Below are 19488 nucleotides of genomic sequence, written 5' to 3'. Positions count from 1 at the left end.
GTCAGAGATTTCTCTTTCTAATCAGTGACAATGTACATAACCTTTCTGTCTACTCTAAATGTTCTTGTCTGTAAAATGAGGTTTTACTTGCCTTCCTCACAGGCATGTTGAAGCTTAATTAGTGTAGGTAATAAATGCTAAGTATTATTTTAAAAGATCTATTGCATTCTAAAATGATCAAGTTTGGATCTTAATTTGCAGCTTTATGGGATAAGGTTCAGTATTGATTACCTTAGATTTTCACAAAGCCTGTCCTGAATTTAATAAGGGATTTAACAAACTAAGTCTTGAAAACACTTATGATTCATCTTAATAAAAAGCTAACTTGTACTTTCATAAAACTAGTAGAGCTTTGCACATAATCATAGTTTTCTTGAATGACATAGGCTTTGAAATGATAATGTTGCACCGGTCTTACCCTTCTGAAGAATATATATAATTGTTATTGTATTAAGATATGCAACATTTTTTTCTGCAGATATTTTCTTACATGATTTTGTTCAGGGTCCAGTAAAAAGGGAGAACATTTAAAGTCATACTCATTTGCCATTCTTTCAAGATTTCATAAATAAAAACGAATTATACAGTAAAAATGGATTACATTCTTCTAGTGTGGGGATGCAAAGAGTAAAATGTTGGGGGTTTGGGGTGCCTGGCTTTGTGCCTCATCCTGTTTGATCAGATTGGCATCAATCATGAAAGACTGCGGATGCGAGGTCCCTGCGTCAGCTTCCCTTGGAAGATGTGCATTGCAGTTCTTGGTTTTCTCTTCTTGTTCCAGACTCACTGCAAAGAGATCACATTAAAAAAAAAACAACAAACAGATGCATTGATTGAAAATTCTATCAACAGGATTAAAAGATGTAGTATAGAAACAACGAACAATATGTGTTCTGAAAAGTTAGAGGAGTCTGGAGGAGGCTTTCTTGACACCAAAAACTACAAATACTTTGTCTGTTGTAAACTTAGCCATCTGTGTATGTGTACTTTAGTAGGGGATTCCAAGCAAGTTCCTACCATGGATTCTCCCAGTCTTGCTTAAAGCTCCAAGATGAAGTTGTGGTAGAAGGTGTCATTCTTTTGCTACAATCTAAGCTGCTTTGGTTGCATGAAAAGTCATCTCTGTAGGACATAGATGATTCTTGGCGATCATGTCAAGACTCTGGGATTCTCCCAGGAGCTCAGAATCATCATAAATCTTGTTTTAATTGCTGCTTCCATCAGTAAGAAGATTTTGAACCTTGCCTGTGTAAATACACAACAATATGTAGAAAACAATAAAATTAAAAAAAAAAAAAACCAAACAAACCATCAGAAAGAGATCCCTTCATCTTAATCCCTCAAAGGTTCTTCTCTGCCATGATACAGGGCAGAGGAACAAAAACCTATGAGAGATATGAATCATAGTGCTGGATACCCTTTTAGAAAATGCTCAAGTGTTCTTGAAGCAAGGCTTTAATGCGTGTATTGTTGCTGACGTGCCCAAATCAGTGGTGGTTGTTTTTAATGCATGTATTGTAGAAACTAGAGAGAGTTGCATTCACAGCTGTGAAAGATGCAGGTAAAGAAGTAGTAATGCCTAAGCACACTCCTGCATACGGTACAAATAGATATGGCTTTAAAAGGGTTATCTCTTGGTATTAGTTGTAGATTTCCAGCAATGAGCAGACGCCCTTGTGTCCTTGTGCAGTTTTTAGATACTCTAGTAATGGAATTTGCAATCTCTGAAAAGAGTCTTTTTGCAGTGAATGGGTAAAATATGTTTGAGGATATTCTGTGTATCACAGTTGTGTCTCTCCATCTATTTGGAAGGAAAAATCTGTGTGCAAATTTTCTACTGAACTGGCGTAGGCAGTTAGTTATGTCCTTGATTCTGAGCTGGCACTCTTCTAGATGCATCTGACGCTTTCATTCATTAAGGAAGATTTCCAGCAGACAGTTTTATATCTACGTATTTTAGCAATCTTGAGATGTCACTGAAAACAAAGCAGTGAAGAACTTCTGTATTCTCTAACACTGGGCCAAGTGTTTAACCATCCTTTAGGAGCTTACAGCCAGCTCCTTGTGACCAGCCTGATGCTCCAGGCTGTGCATCCTGTACTTTGGTAATTTCTTTTCCTGTTAGAAAGCAAGTGGCTTCTTAGATTCCACTTACTGTACAAGCAAAACATCTGTGTGATCTTAAGGATAGTCTAAAAAGACTGCCTTTTTCCTCCCAGATATATATTTCAAGATCTTGGTGATGAGCTTTGGTTGTTCTGTCTCAGGAAATTACTGATACCTTAGATAGGGAATTCCTGATGCTATGTAAGTCACTGGCTTCAAGGCTGGCTGGTAGAAAAAAGAGTACTGACTTCTAGAGCTAGCAGGTCACTTTGGACATGAGGAAATTGAATGAAGGATGCCTCAGGGGAACTTCAGGTTGGACATTAGGAAAAGGTTCTTCACTGGTGTTTGGTGACTGGAACTGACTCCCCAGGGAAGCGGTCTCGGCATGAAGCCACTCAGAGTTCAAGGAATATCTGAACAATGCTCTTAGTCATATGGTTTACTTTTAGGTAGTTCCGTGAGGAGCAGGGAGTTGGACTCAATGTTCCTTATGGGTCCCTTCCAGCTAGAGGTATTCTGTGATTTAAGACTGCAGAGTTCTTGGCTGATTGAACTAGGACTGTAAATTTTAAAACAATTTGTAGTTCGTGCCTTGTGGTATGTTGCAGATTTTCAGTCTTTGAACAAATGCACTTGGTCTAGGGGAGGATCTTGGGAAATCTGAGACAGCAGCAATTCTTTTTTCTCCAAAAGGAAAAATTAAGGAAACGCCACGGGAGTGAAACAAAGGGTGATTCTTTAATCTTTTAAAGGAGAATATGGTCCCTCACCATGTGTCCAGGAATGACACTGGAAGTGTAATTTTCATCTCTTTTATGTGGCTGTTTGCAGGGTGATATTGGGGAACCAAATAACGATGTGGTCTGTTTCTTTGTCAACCTAGTCTGTTCCCTTCACCCCTTTTCCTGTAGTCTGGACGGTGAGGAGAAGGGTGTCCTTGCTGAAGAACAGTCAAGGAAGGAGAATTCTCTTTAGATTATATGTATTATTTTATAATGTATTTTACTGAATGTCTGTGAGATCTAAAAGCATAAGCCTCTACTGTCTAAGCCAAAAGACAAACAGTGTCTGCGTGAGGTCTACCTGTGGAGCATGAGGGGGAAGGACTGTCACACTCTGAGCTTGACCTATTTTTCTTATTTGATGAAGAGAATGAGTTGAATATCCTGAACGCTTGTCAGCTGCATTACTGAAGAATCATTTATGCTAAAAGAGATTTAACTAAAAGCTTATAGCCACAAATATTTACTTCCTTTAGTTAGCACATTCCTGCTGTATTTAAGAGTTTTCTCCAAGGAGAATATGCAGAGCTGTGTGTAAAGGAGCATGAAATTCTGTTTTAACTTAGACTGTTAGTCAACTCTTCATTTCGAATGCCCTGTTTAGTCCCTAATGGTTAAAAATAAAAATAGTTAGTTTGTGTTTTCCTCTTATAAAGATAATTTCCTGAGGGTTCGCTGGTTTAGAGAAAGACGGTGGATAAATTCAGCAGTTTTATACAATCCCCAGAAAAATCAATTGCCTTGTGAATTTGCAGGAACTGTTTGAACGTCTTATATATGTAAAGTTTGGAAAGAAAGTCCTGTGAGAACGTGATTTAGTGTTTCTAGGTAGGATGAAACTGGCTTCAATGATTTTTGTATTGTTAAAGACAGATTTCTCATCCTTACTCTTCTAGGACAAAACCTTTTCATATTTTTCTATCGATGAGTTATTTTTAAACAACAGAGTTTTCCCCTTGTTGCATTGAAATTCTCCTGGAGTGATTCATGTTTGTGTCGAGGTTTGTTTGCATGCAGGTTTTTAAAATAGCTCTAACATTTGAGAAAGGGAGTGTGAGAAGTTGTAATCCTCCTGGAAAGTCAGAGTTTAATGTTTTAAACTAATGTTTACCGTGCTTTGTTGTTGTTTTGATTTTTCTTATGAGTGCATGAAAAATCTGGGCAAAGACAATATTTATCATCATAAGTCAGATGACATTGATTACTCAAATACAGTGCTTAATTGGCTCATTAAATGACCCTTGAGATGGTTACAGTGGAAAAATAGGTATGAAGAGTAGGTCTGGATTCTGTTGTGTGTGCTACGAGTGACAGTTTGGCGACTACTTACTGAGAGGGGTAACGGGACCTTCGGGAGCTCAGCTAGCCCACCCTCTTGTCCCACGGTAGCATCAGCTGTGCCCACATCTTTCCCAAAAATGCCACATTTGTCTGTATTGATTTTGGCCAGGACCACTTGAGAAGTATGTCAGTAATCAACGTAATCTTAATAACCGTCCGCTTTTGATTCTAAATCTCTATTGGTAATCAATTTACTTTTAGTCCTTCACTTACACCATGCTGCAAACTCTTTCTTCCAATAAAGTTTATTGACAGTAAGTTATTGGCATACTTTATGCTCGCAGTTACTGCCTGTTTAGTGGATGTGAATGCCTAATAGATGATTTTTAATATCCCAACAGCAAAAGACAGTTGTATAATACCCCTCATAACTAGATGACAGCAAAATAGGGAGTTTGATAGTGTTCCATAGATAACCAGCATGGAAATAAATAATTCATTTTCATAAATATATCCAAAAGAAAGTTGCCTGATTATTTTTTCCCTAAATTAAAATGTTTGACTGTACTTTCTTCTGTAGCTTGTAAAAATATTTGTCCCTGTGAATTTTGCATTAACGTTGCCAATTTTATATGTAAATAAGGAATCTAATTATTTTTATATTCACCTGGAAAATTTCCAGCTGTAGGAGTTTTTGTAATATATTTATCACTATATGACATGAATTCAGGATTTTTAGTAAGTTGGAGCACCTCTGACTTAACAGAGTGGAAACTGTGATGAGACTGGAGTAACTGGCCCGGGTTAACCATGCACCCTCTTTCTATTAAGCTTGGTTGAAAGCAGGGTAGTGAAATACTGTGCTTGCATCCTGCAATCTAAAGGCTACATCTTTAAAGGCATGATAACTGAATAGAAAAAAAGTGTTTACTTAGCTGAGTTCTGTTTTATTGAGGAGACAACGGGGCTCATTTGTTTAGCAAGGGGTGAAACAGAAACTAATCCTTTAGGCTTACTTTGAAAGGTGGTTATCTTTCCAGCAAGAGGGAGCATTGTTTGCTTTGCCAGAAACAGTGTAATTGTTCCTTAAACCATTATGCTCTCTAAAAGAATCAACTTCTTAGAGGAGGAATTTCATTGGCATAAGCATTGTCTTTAAAAGAGTCAAAAAATTAATGAAAGTGCTTTCATTTATGTGTAACGAGCACGGGCATTTTGCATGATGTAAGCTGCATTAAAGCTTTTTGTGAAGAGATTATTTTTTTGTACGACAAGTGCTCTAATAGAAGTATCACAGGTTATGGGAAACGGAACAGTAGTACTGTTGGCCTAAGTTAATTACATTTATTCAGATGAAATACTATTCTACTGTACTCTTCAGGACAAGCAGAGAAAATACCAAAACCTTTTTTAGCTGGCATTTATCTATTTCAATTATTTTTGACAGTGTGTGTTGCATGTGTGCTTTAGCTCCAGTGCCTTTATATCGACAGTTGGTAGCACAAGCCTTTTAAAGCACAAAGGGTAGCAGTACTTCAGCCAATCTGTGATAAAAGAGAAAAAATGAAATCACTATGGAAACTGCAGGAAGAATCTAAAAGCTTTCTTTATAAAGTAAACGTCTGATGTTTGTGACTGCGGGGGCAAAAAATTCATAAATCTGTACGATGCTATCATTTCTGATTTGTTATCGCAGCAAATGCCAAGTCTAAGCAGTCTGACCTTAGCCTTATTAAGTGCTTTCTTTTCAGATACAGTTATTATTTGACAATAGAGAGACTGCAGTGCTGCGAGGGGGAAAACTAATATGTTTAAAATGTGTGTGCGTGTTTGTGTGCGCCTGTGTGCCTCTGTATATATAACTATCCATCTTTTTTTTCCCCCGTGAAGCTCATGGAGTTGGGAACGCTGTATGTGGGAACTCGGGGACTACTATTCTGAGCACAATTGAGAAAACTATGTTTCGTCCCATTGCATGCGCCTGTCTTTGATCTCAAATTGAAAATCTCTGAGCCTCTTCCTCCAATCCAAAAGCAAATAAATACCGAGAGGAAGAAAAGTCTCTCCTCTCAGCACGTAGGGCCTCCTCGACTGAAAAATGAAGGTGGCTGTAAGAGCTCTGATGAACCTGTTTGGACAACAGACAGCAACAAATACCTGTCTCGGTGGAGGAGTTTAAGAGCACCGCAGAGATCCTCAGGCAGTACAGAATATCTTGGCTCACACAGGCCACTCTCTTTATCTCAAAACAATACCAGCCAAGCTCCTCCGTACCTACAACTGAAGAGCTGCAGGAACAGGAGGACAGTAACTACTAACACAGCTCTTTAAATTTGAATCTCCTTGTCTTACTAAAAAAAAAAAGAAAAAAAAAGGAAAAAAAAGGAAAAAGAAAAAAGAAAAAGACATGAATTCTAAGCAAGAGGAGGTATCTGGTAAGTATTTTTATTGCATTTTGGTGCTTTAGCTTAAAGATTATTTTTAGTCATATATATCTGTTATAAACAGGATTTGGGCTTGCGTGAGTGTGGGGCTTTTTGTTAAGTAATTATGGAAAAATTTAATGCCTGTTTTTGCATTTCCGACTTTGATAGCTTTTGGATTTCTTTGTTTTGTTGCTCTGCTGTAAGCTTTTGCAAGTTTGATGTTTCAAGACGCTGGAAAGAGCATTATTATTCCTAGGTTCTTTGAATATAAACATGCCCAGTGGTAATACATACTATTGTATATTATATATATACACACACAATAACAAGCTCTACTACTCGGTTTCGTGTGGCAGTTTTAAAATATACTGATAATGACCCAAGCCAGGCAAGTACTTCCCAACTAAGTGTTTCAAGCTCTCAAAACAGTGTGAATGTTTTAACTCTTACTGAACAAGTTTATGTACGGAGATTTAATCTATGATAGATGACAGCATGAAATTATTTGGCCATAAATGTGAGATGCCAGAAGAATTCCTGATTATACTTAGGTTTCATGATACATTGGTGAATGCTACTATGGTGTGTGTGCTTATGTTATTAACACTAGAGATTTCAGTAGCAAAACAAAGAAAACACAATTCTTGCAAAAGCAGGTCAGTCTTTCAGTTATAAATATAAATCCTGAAAAAGATATAGTTTGACATATTGGCTTCATTGCAGCTTTTTATATGTATAATGAAAACCAATTATCTGTGGAGAAAATTTGACTTTGTGGAATGGAATTAAATTGCTTTTTAAAGGCTTCCTTAAACAGCACTGGCTGGAGGGAAGTCCAATAACATTTTTAGCTCTGAATTGTAATGACTTTGCTACATTAATAAATCACGTTGTATTCTGACTTTTATCAAAAGATCCCAAAGAAGAAAACTATGCACGGCAGGTTGAAGCTGTAGGGGCAGTCCTGACTGGTTGTCTCCATCCAGCTACTTTTCTTATGGCCCTTCAAAACCAGGAGTTCCCGTGGATCAGCGCTTAATGTGGTAGGTCCAAATCCATCTAAGCTGATGAAAACAATTGATAGATACAAATTCCTGCTAACAAGTAAATTGTCAAGCTGTAGGCTAGTCTGGTTATTTAAACCTCTGCTATTTAGGGACCCCAGTGAAAAATTCTATTCATGCTCATCACATTTGGGAGGGGTGTGTATTTTGGGGGCTTGGGGAGTTTTTAGTGGGATTTTGTTGGTTTATTTTTTCTATAAGGAAACATCTTGTTCTGTTTATTCTATTTATGTCTTGTCTTGATATGGAACTGGGTACAGGACTGATTTAAAAAGTAAACTTTTTGAAAAGAGATGGTTTAATTTACTCAACAGTATGTGAATGTGCCCTATTGATGAATTCATGTGCTACCAGTTAGCTGGATAAGTGTTTGGGCTCAGTGTTGAACGGAGGGAGGTTCTGTGAAGTATGTATCTGGGATTCAGAGTCCAAATCCTTGCAAAAAAGAAAAGCATTTATTTGAACAGTGGTTTGGTCTGCTGATGTTAGCTCTAAAGTAACTGAAGGAGGGGAAAACAAAAAAGATACTGTCAACTTCTACTCATTTTTCCCAACAGATCACGTATCAAAAGTGTAATCTGTAAGAGGAACATGAACTGGTGAAATATACCTCTGATGTTGGTTTCCTATGTTATTATGTAGAATGTTTGTAATTATCTTGCTGAGTCGTAATCCCTGACATTTGCTTTCACAAAGCATCTAGAGGAGAATGCAATACCCTAATTATGTTTCTGTGAAAGAGTTGAGGGGGAAAAAAAGTTGTGCTCTTTAGCACAGCATTTTAAAGAAAAGCTATTTCGTTAATAATATATATATACCTATCAAATTTTGGGAAGGGTAAGGGTACCTTATAGACTGCAATTCCTGTTTGGTTTATATCACACTGTACAAACACAGTTAAGCATATGTTAATTTTAAGTTCTTTTCTAAACTAGAGGCTTTACTTGACTGTATCCTAAGCAAAACAGGCACTGGCTCCAGTCTAAATATTGTTATATCTTTGTTTGCTATCTTATGTTTCTTTAAAGTATTTTCTGCAATGAAGTTTAGTTACCACATTTTTAATAAACTTATTTTGTTTAAAAATAAAATCTGTGCTTTCTCATATGATGTTTTACAATAACTTTTATATTAAGGAAGTGAAGATCAAGAATAATAGTGAGTTTAATTTGGATTCCAGCTCACAAAGATCCCCTCATGTTATGTTCCTTTATATAGGGAGCTAACCACAAACAGCGTGAAGTTGTAAAACTGATTTTTGATCGTGGGGAGAGCTCACTTTTTATAGATAGGTTTGTCTACAGACTGAGGCAAAAGGTTAATTGAGGTTACATCCTCGCATACATTATGTGCATTTCACCTCTGTAACGCAGTTAGTTACTGAAACACTGTGCTCTTTTATATCTGGTAGGAATAATTTCTAAGTACAAAGCTATTTACTAAAGAATCATTAAAATGGAATCTCCGAAGGAAAATGGATACGTGATACCAGTATGTGGCTTTGTTCACCAAAGTGGGGCCGTGTGGGTTAGCTGAAAGAAATGACTCCAGCAGTCTGTTCTCCAGCAAAATGCTCAGGCAATGGATTGTTGTACAGGACATACCTGGCTTTCTTTATGCTCTCCTCCTGGGAAAGCAGTTCAAACCGTTCAAATACCCTACAGTATGTGAGACGAGATATCCAATGCTGTGCCCATCATCCCTGCTTTTACTAAATGACCTGTACAATTAAAAAAAAACTAAAAAAAAAAAGGAACAAGAAAATGGAAAGAAAGCCTTGCTTTTCCTCCCTGTTAAGCAGCCCCCTTTTCCTCCCTCCCTCTGTGCTTGTGTGTTTTTTTCTTATTATAAATAAATAAATAAATAGCACCAATAATCATTAAATCACCCTTTATATAAATCCCATAATTTGTCCTTTACAGCAAGCAAGACATCTGTTACCGGTGACTTGTAGTAGGCTTGACCGGGAAGAACAGCCATCTTCCTGCTCAAAGGTGACCTCCGAATAGTGCAGGAGGTCTTTGGGCAGAATTCTTCTCTCCACTCTTGTCTCAAAACCTGAAGAAAGTTCTTTCTCCTCGTGGACACAGGCTGGGGATTGCTCCAGTAAAAGCATGGAGGATGTCTGAGGAGGAGGTCATGCCTTCGTAGTGTTGATCTCTCTGTCTTCCCACGAGGTGCCCAGTTCTGACACGAGCTTGCTGCAGAAAGTTTTCCTTTTCATTCTCCCATAGACTCGTGTTTTTTGATGCTGTGTTGTTTTTTGAATGCCACGTGCATTCCTGTAGATACCAAGCCAGCAGTTGATGAGGACGCACTAGGATACCTCAGAGTGGGGAGACGTGTGGGAGGCTTAATTCAGGGTGAAATATCCCAGAATATTACACTGAGCGAGGCCTAACCAGAGGTTGAAATCAAACATGACCATGCTCAGGAGCTTGTCACGTGGCTCTCGGCTGGGCTTCAGATCTCTTTTTCCCAGCACAGTATCACTTCTCTCTGTACAGCAGTTGTATATGTGTGCTGAGTAGGGTCGATGTTTCCAGGCAGTAATGGGTATCCTGCCCCTTGGTGTTAGGGCTTCACAGCAGATTCTCACCTGTAAGGGGCTGGCACAGCTCTGCCACACTCTGCACCAGCATCAGAAGATCTGCCTGGCATATACTTCCCCAGCATATATTAATTTCATTTTTGGTTTTAGTGGTAGCAGCAGTTTGTTACCAGTTTGCTCCAAACACAAAGGAAAACAGTGCAGAATGCTTCAGAATCCCCAATAAATTAATCTTTTCGTCTAAGAACACTGGTAATTCATCCATATATTCAGAATGGAAAGCTTTTTTCCTACCCAAACCCAGGCATTTACCCAAGCTGATGATAAAAAATACAGTCCAATGGATGTCTCTGTCTGCAAGGACGGATAATTCAGTCGATAGGAATGAAATACTCTGGAATTAAACAACAACGGGGTTTGTGAATGCAGAGCTCTGGTTCTTTAAAGCACATTGGGTAGGCTGGAAGTATTCTGCCACGCAGGGTGCGTTGCACTGAGTGCCACTGATTTGCTTTCCCGTTCACTCGTTTCCTTGCTGCACTGCAAGAATGTTGACCGGCACTGGACGCCTGGCATTTTTGTAAGAGTGTAATAAGATTCTCAAACATGCAGAAAAGGTTGCTCTGAAGCTCTATGAAGTGGGGACTGGCAACTTTCAAAATAGATTACATGCTGTTTTTTGAACATGCTGTGTTGAAGTTACTGATAAAATGATTATTTGTGGACTGAGTAGGGAGGCTTCCCTCAGTTGATAGGTTCTGTCAGGTTAAAATATTGGTTTTTGTCGTCATGTCTCTGATTTGCATTTGTGTTAGCAGTCTGAATATTTAAAAAAACCCAAAACCCTGCTTTTTATAAATCTGATTTTATTGCCATATGAAAAGTTGTCTCATAATCTTCAACTACACCTTAAAACTGGCTTAATGCAATCCAGGCAACCCACCCACCCAGCCAAAAGCAGGTATACCCCCCCACACGCACATCTTCCTACAACCTGCTTGAAATGAAGTTAAGACTGCCTTAAGGAGAAGGGAAAAAAAAGGCTTTAAAGCTTAAGTGTGCACCTGGGCTGAACTTATACAATATTTATACAGAATGCAGAATCATTAGCTTTTCATATAATAATGCATTACTTCCTAAAAGTCAAACACAGAGTGTAAATGTCAGGATATTTTCTCTAACAGCTTCATTCACCCTGTCTTTGTGAACAAATTCTTAAGCTCCAAGTTATATAAAATAAAAAGCCCACCTTTTTGTGCAAGTAGAAAAAATCTCCTCAGTGAAATATAAAACTGCTGCAAGACTGAAATAAAGATCTGCTGCTTTTATGCCAACTAATTAGGTAACAATCTACTTGCTCTAGCCCAGTTTTCTGTCAGAGAGGCTAACTTCTTTTCTAGCCAATGCTGAAACCTGATTTCTGGTGAAAAAACTGCTGAAGCCCCTTGTACTAAATTGTTCTCTTTCATAATAACCAGAAAATTTGAGCAAAGATATGAGTTCTCTATTCAAGCTGTTTTATTTCCCCTTGAATCATGAGAATTCAGTGGAAGGAAGAGCAGGACTCCTGCTCTGTAAGGTGAACAACTCCTGTTTTACAGCTGAAGTGTGTTGCTGCTGTGCAGTCCAACACCAGGCTGGCTGAGATTTCAAAATTAAAATCAATACTCCTAAATTTGCATAAAACTACTGCCTATGTATGTGAAACCTGAAACATTTTTCTTAACAAAACCAGAGCAATTTGCTAATCTGTTTTGGTGTTCGTTTTGTGGGGGTGGGGGGGTGAGTGGTGGGGTGTTGGGGTTATTTTTGTGGTTTGGGTTGTTTTTTTCTTTCTCCTTCCATGCCCCTCCCTCTCCGGAGCAAAAGGAGATCTTTGTAAAAAGTAAAGCGCTAGTAAATAAAGAGTTAAACTGAAGGCAGGCTCACTGGTTTGTTGAGATCTGTCAGAGTCTGAGTGGCTGGCTACATATCTGTCTCAGGAACAATAGCTACCTGTATTCTGCACGGACTGCTGGGCAGGCACTAGCAATCTGGAGAAGGTCTGCCTCTGTTAGAGGCTTTTTAGAGGGAATCCCTAATGACAGCCCTACTTCTCATTGGGGAGGGAAGGAAAGTCGGGGAGGGGGAGAGAAATCTTGTCTACCCAGTTGATGAGGGACAGAGCTTTGATCATTTTCATTCAGCCTTGACTTGGCCTGAGGTTTAGGTTCCCAGTCCTGAAGTCAGCGGGCTCTCTTTTCTCACACGGGCACGCACACCCGCTCTGTCTCTCTCTCACACACACACACACATGCACACCCCTTCGCTGGTCTGTGCAGGCAGATTAGTGTCACGGCTGTAACTGAGGCACAGAGCAATAAACATAGCAGAACCAATCTCCATGGTGGCAAGAGGGGGCACTGGAGGTGACAACAATGGAGAAGGATCTTTCTTCTGACAAGTTTTAGGTAAGAGAGAATATTTATACCCTCGGCCAAGTATTTTATAGCCTTCTAAATAAGTTGGAAATTGTTAGGTTGCAAACGTGCCTTGTTACAGAGATATTTTAGTTTACTGCCGTATCCAGGCTGTTACTAGCTTTTAAACCTGTAATTGCTGTGCTTTGTGTTACCAGAATGTTTGCAGAGAGCAGGCAGGGTTTTTCTGTGGAAGTGGTGGCTACTATAGTTACGTTCCTGAAAATATAACATTTCTAACGCCTGGATTTTCTTTTAAATTAACCAGCGAGCTTCGTTTTGGCTATGGTAAAATTAATGCTTAGCTATAATAAATATCCATATCCGATAAAATGTTGTGTAGCTGGGAGCACATGCAATATTAAAACAGTGCTCCCTCAACCCTAATTTGTAATTATTTTTACACCCTTAACTGCACCGGGGTCAGAGAGTTTTAAAAATTAATGAGGTTCCCTGCTGGGTTCAGATAGTATAATCTACATGAGTTGTTGCTGCAGAGGGCTGAAATTATTTCTGCCTATTTTTAATTAGGTGCAGAATTTTTGTTTTAATAGATTGCTTTCAAACATGTTCCTTTTCGATGTCCGTTTATGTGACCTGCAGTAAGACGGGAGCGACGATTCATTTTTTTAATCGTGACAGATTGAGTGCGGGGAATGCAGGGCACAGGGTGACAATACAGCCCAAACATTTGCTGGGGACGTTCTCCGATTTCCCGTGTTAGGTCTGTGTCAGATTCCCGTGGCTGTGATCAGATTCACCTATTTACAAACAACCACTGCTTCTAGGGGAGAAGGAAAGCCAGCAATACCTAATGCTTTGTGTGAGGTTGGAGTAATGGGTTACGGATGCGCTTGGAATGTTAAAAAGAATTGTAGGAGTACTTGAAAATGTATGTGAGAGAGAATAGCAAGCGTGTGAAAAGAAGGTAGTAAAAGGGAAATAAGGTCCCATCCCTTTTCCTGGAAACGCTAGGCAGACGGTATCATCAGCGCTCCTGGAAAGTCGAATTTGCTGAATATCCGCAAATGGAAGCACTGGAAGGGAAAGGGGGAGGGAGCTGTTTACTATGAAATTTCCATATTGAAATAACGACAAAGTTTCATACCGCAAGATCCGAGGCATTGTGTGCTATAAACTGCTGCGCCTTAGGTTTGAACGGTAAGCGTTTTACAGCTGAATATAGCGTAATCAGCCCTAAAGACGGTTATACCCGGTCTTCCATTTGCAAGACCCACTCTGAGCTTCCTGTGATATATTGTTATGTAAATACAGTGCAGCAAGGGAGAGCAGCACTATGGAGATTCAATTTACTTTGAAAGTTGTTCATTATGGAAGGGATGAATGTTATTTATTTGATGTGAATCAAAGGCTAGAAATGACTTTTTCACTGTGAAGTCTATTGTGATGGGTGCAGCGTGATCTAATCTTTTTAATTTTGGCTTTCACACCAGTGGAGATGAAAAGAGATCTGAGCTCATTTATTGGTTGCTAAGTCTTACTGGAGGCCTAAGTACCATTCTTGGTTGCTATGGCCAATCTGACCTCAATCTATGCAGTTTTAGGGACTTAAGCAATCCCTTTTTTATTTAGGAGCATGTACCTTGATTTATGTCCAAAATTGTGCCTGAATGTCTTTGTCTACAAGTGATAAATGGTGGTGTACAATTCATCAGTTCTTACAAGTAAACACTGCTGTCCCACTAAAAATATGTTTTGTTCTGAGTTAATGGTATGGAACAAGCCAGTCTCCACAAACAGCTATCTTTTATTGTAGAGAGCCACTGAAACTTGGAGCAAAGTGAAGGAAATTGGCATTCGTCTTCTCTGCCATTAGCATTTCGTTTGTGCTCTCTGGTGATGAGACTGTATGCCGATCCACAATGAAAGGCTAGCGTTGTGCTGCCCGGCTTGCATGTATAATTGATCGATTATGAATTTATTCGGTACGAATATTAAAAAAGTCAGGGATACGATTTCCTGGGCTGTAAGCCCGCCACTTCGTGCTTACTGACCGTAAAAGTGTTTGCAGTCAAATAAATTGTGGCTTGGCTGTAGGAAATTCCCAGTTTCTTTGGCAAGTTCCTTGTATTCTAGTAATACCAGGCGTTCGTTACTACCAGGCGTGTACTACTTGTGTGGTTCTTAGTGGCGCTTAGGCTTTCATGTATATTAGAATTTCTTTCAGTAGGAGCTGTGCTAAGAGGTAACTGTGAACATGAAGTGTTTTTTGTAACGCAAGCAGCACTAATTTTGTTGCATTCAGATTGCTTGGTAGTGATTCAGGTTGTCCTTACACCAAGCAAATGTGGTGCTGAATTACACAAGGGCAGAAGCAAAATCCTTTGCTGGCTTGTTTGGTGGGTTTTTGCCTGGTCTGGTTTAAGATAAAGTAATAATATATGAATAAAACTACATGGAGCTGGAGGGCTTCTACTAAACTGGCTACCACAGATTTACTAGTCTGTAGAGGGAAAAGTCAGATCAATTGTTGATCTTAGTACTTGACAGTATTGTAAATGTATTGCTTAAAAAATACCCCCAAACTTCCTCTTTTAAAATATAAGGAATAGTTTGCTGTAATAGAGTTCAGTATAGCTAAGCACATGCGGAGCAAAAATAATTCTTCAATTATATGTATGTTTAAGCTAGTGTACTTGATGTAAAAGTGGCATTTCCTGAAACCCGATTTTTTTCATAGCTTATTTTCAATAATAGGCTACAGTGAGCCTGAGTATTTTAATTGAGCCCATTGAGCCAATTTTTAGTCTTCCTGGGTGAGTTTTAAAAATTTGAATCTACAATGGTGACAGATTTTCCCCGTATACTCTGTAGATGATAATTGCTACCAGAATAAATTCTCAAAGAGGTGGAATTTACAAAGGTTTCTGGAACCACTGAGCTGCTTTTCAGTGTCAGATTGATGGCAGAATTTGCAGAGGCAGTTCCTTGGGGTTACTTCACAATAGTGCTACTGCTTCAGGGCTTTTAAGAGTAACAGTTATTAGTAGCTATTGCTAAAAATGGTCTGAGATGCTAGTTACAGAACTAGCCTGGATGTTCTTCTTCTAAAGGTGCTTTGTAATAGTCCAATGTTCATATACTGGCTGCTTTATACAATAAACTGTTACACCAGTCATGCACACTTGGAAGTAGACCTTTTGACGTGTGTGTCTATATATTTGTGTGTGTATGATGTAAGCACTAGCAAGGAAAAAGACCCTGCTTTTTAAAATGTTTTTGAAGGAGAAACATCTTAGAAAAACGTGTAAAAATGCGAGTTCGAAGTAATTTATTTTGACTCTTGACAGGATTTCAGTGTTTGCTATTTGTTTCTACAGATGTAGGGAAAAAAATAGCTAGTTCTTTAATCTTCCAAGAAAATTTCATTTGCTAGCACAACGATTAAAGAAGTTGTGTTGAAGGGTGTGTATATCTTTGATCTTTATCACACCTGTGTTTAAGTTCACAGGTTTCTGTATACACAGGCAGAAACTGCTTTTGGACTAAGGGTTTGTAGGATCAGGACACACAGTGTGTCCTTGTTCTTGTTATGCTTTGTTCTTCTAAAATGTAAAATGTAATAACTGAAATACTTGGTTTAGAGCTCTAGAATTCCACTTAAAGAAGAGAATACAGACATTATGTCTTTGTGTTCCAATAGTGCACAATACAAGAGCATGGATTAACTGGCAAAAATGTCACCACCACCTCAGTGGAGCACAAAAGTGAGAGGGGAAAAAAACCATCATTGGAATTTTTTTTTTTTTTTTGGGGGGGGGGTGTGCTTCTTTCAGCTTAAGAAACAAGTTTCCTTTATGCTTATTGCAGCTTTAATTTCTACAGCAGACTTTCTATTTGGGAAACTTAAGTAAGATTCATCAAATTGCAAAATCTTGCAGGAAAATAGGAAGTATTTATAAACTTATGTTAATCAATGGTCAGCTGTGAATAGAGTTAATTATTTAATTTTTTTTTTGGTCAACAGCTGCCTTATTGCCTAATTTGCAGTCCAGGTTTTGAAAGAAAGGTATAACAATGGAGAAACCTGTATTTTTGCTCTTTAAGATATGTGATTTTGCATGTAATCTTGCCGATAATGTACATATTTTAGATGTATCCACTGAATAATACATCTAAAAGTAGAAGAATAGATCTTAGTGTAATGTATAAATCAGCATATAATTATAAATCTTGGTGGTTTTTTCTCTCCCTTGTATTTTTCATGAGAGGTATGCATGTTCTCATGTGTCCCAGAGTGATCAAGCTATGACATGTAAAACCCATTCCTATAACTGTTTGAATATTGTGTGAATGGGTTTCTGGAAGGTACATAGTTTTGGCTAAGGTTTTTTACACCATACCAGGTTACAGCAGGTCACGCACAGGTAAAACACTGTGGAGTGGTAATGGATTAAAGACTCTTCTTTTGCCTTTGAATTCTCTAGCAGTTTTGGCATGGGTCACGTGTCGAGGACACCGAATGAGGTAGCTCCCAGAAGAGGTCTGCATTACCCAGCCTGCTCTTGTGCCTGGCTGCAGGTGGTGAGCCAGGTATCAGTGGTTTGCTGGGGAAAAGGCCCTTGACTCCTCTTCCCTTCACCAGGGACAACCGAGTCACCCACCTGAGGGGAAAATCCTGTCTCACAAGCGAACACCATGGTATTTGTCTCTGTCACTGTTTGTCCTCAGACTTGCATTTATATTTACCTAATTGATCCAAGGCTACTAATGTATTCTTATTCTTAATTTCCTGCTGTCATTTGCCATACCTCAGTGTCTGAGGGACTGTCTGTGGGACTTTGTGTTCTTGTCTCTCTCTTGAGATATCTTATTAACTAAAGTCTGATGGAGGGTGGAAGCGAGGTCTGAGTGACTCAGGTAGTTCTTATTTTATCTGCAGGGGAGGACTTTTAAGTTTGATGCTGAATAGTAATAGCACAAGGCCTTTTAATAGCTGATGATTGACCCAGGTATCATCATCACTGTGTCAACCCTCTTCTCCACTGGACGTCTTTCCCACCTTTCCTATTGTCTGTGTATCTCTTCACAGGCTGAAGGTGCTTGAGAACAGAATAATTTAGATGAAGCAATCCATTACTCCGTAACAGTCTTCCTGTACACTTAAGCACAGCACTATGAGGTCCAATTCTGAATTCGTGATCGGCCTTAATTTTGGTACATCTATTGTTTGTTTGATAAATTTGCACCCTCTATCATAATCATCAAGATTAATTTCTGCGTGTTTATATATGCATATTGTGCATGAGGTCAATTTACAGTTTGTGAGAATTATAGCTTTGAATAGGATCCATTTTGTTGAAATAAAGTGGCAACCAGCACCAACCCTCAAGGCTGCCTGAACATTGTTTCCCAAATTGTTGTGTTTGCCGTGAATCAATAGGTTCTGCCAGAGCCTGGCTGAGCGAGAGCAGTTCGCTTTGTCTGTCTCTATCAATTTCATCTTCAATCATCCTGATGATGCTATTGACTAATTGTATAAAATATTTTCAGGCCCCAGGTACAGGGTGACGTTCTCTTCTGTCTGCAAAGTGCAAGGAAGAAGTGGTTCCCACCTCTTTGGCCTGATACCTTTGGGGGCAGCTGCTGGGTAATTTGACTGTGCCCTCTGCTAAACTAAATACATCTCTAAAGGGTGCATATGCAGATGGTTAGGGTGCATCACCTGACTCAGGGCAGCCTGCTTAGCAGCATGCTGGCTTGGTGGCTGCATGCACGAAGGATCGAGCAAGAGCCTTTGAAGCAGCTCAGTTGTCCCGGGCAAGCAATGCCGCCAAAAAGCACCGGTCCTGCCTCCTCTTTGTTGTAGAAATGACTTCTAAAGCTTGCTGATCAACTGAAAACTAATCTTTCTTTTCTTTTCCTGGTAGGGTTAGTTTTCAGACAGATCAATCACCTGATCCAGCTGACTGCATGGCTGCTCACGCCCCAGCATCAGCAACCGGGGAGGCAGCTGCCAGGCAGGACCTGGCTGGAGAGGGCAGCTCAGCCCTTTCGGGAGGGGCCGCCATGGGGCTCTTGTAGAATCTGTGGAAAATCAGCTCTGGCACACTACACCGTCCCTCTTGCTCTGGTGCTTTCTGCAGCAAAAACTGCCTGCCTTGGTGATTTCTAGTCTCAAACAAACAGCTTTGTTATCAGGGTGCTTTTCTTTACACTTACAGCTTGAAAAGGATCTGGTACAGTGTTTCTTGCTCTGGACTGGTAACATCTTTTGTTGCAAAAATACCCAACAAACCCACTTGGATCAGTCTGTAGGTCAGTTTCATGGACTGAAATTTTATTCCCTTAAACGTGAATGCAAATGGAAGACCCCCTTGAATTCCAGATTCAGGTCTCGATGCCCTCGGTATGCTATCCTGTGATTGAATCGCCAGAGTGCTACTAAAATTGATAGCTTCTGTTTTCCAGAGGCGCCTCCTACCTCTGCGGGTTTTTGTCTAGCTCGTCAAGGTATTTCCTTTAGCTTCTTTTGCTTTTGTTCAGTCTGCTGTTATTGATTACATGGGTTCCAGCCCTCTCTTTTAAAGATGTAGAAGTTTGCTCTTTCATTTCTTGCTAGTAATTCCTCAAGCACTTCTACGAAACCATCTTTATCTTCAATAGCAGCTGTCATCTTCCTCTGGGCCTGCGGCATCAGAAAATGGTGGCAGTGTATTCGTTGCTTATGGCATTGTCTTGAATCTGAAGAAAGGCATTTTTCTAGCATTGTTCTCAGCTTTTGGCTTTAAATTTTTAAATTTTGCTACATCAGCTGTGCTATATAGGCAGCAATTTGGTATCTGCAAATAGCTC

General features: G+C 39.3%; 1 protein-coding gene across 2 annotated transcripts in view; it reads left to right on the top strand.

Annotated features, from left to right (window-relative positions):
- Positions 1-19488, top strand: part of LOC311205104 (uncharacterized protein) — an 88573-nt gene that overhangs the window by 9677 nt on the left and 59408 nt on the right. For both annotated transcript variants that reach the window (XM_084279396.1, XM_084279397.1), the window contains exons 3-4: positions 6063-6607; positions 7513-7641. The gene's annotated coding sequence lies outside the window, so the exon portion shown is untranslated. The remainder of the gene's footprint in view (positions 1-6062; positions 6608-7512; positions 7642-19488) is intronic.

The sequence above is a fragment of the Gallinula chloropus genome, assembly GCF_964237585.1.
Source record: "Gallinula chloropus genome assembly, chromosome: 1".
NCBI classification, from domain to species: Eukaryota; Metazoa; Chordata; class Aves; order Gruiformes; family Rallidae; genus Gallinula; species Gallinula chloropus.
The sequence above is the reverse complement of the archived record's forward strand: the minus strand, read 5'-3'. Positions and strand labels throughout refer to the sequence as shown.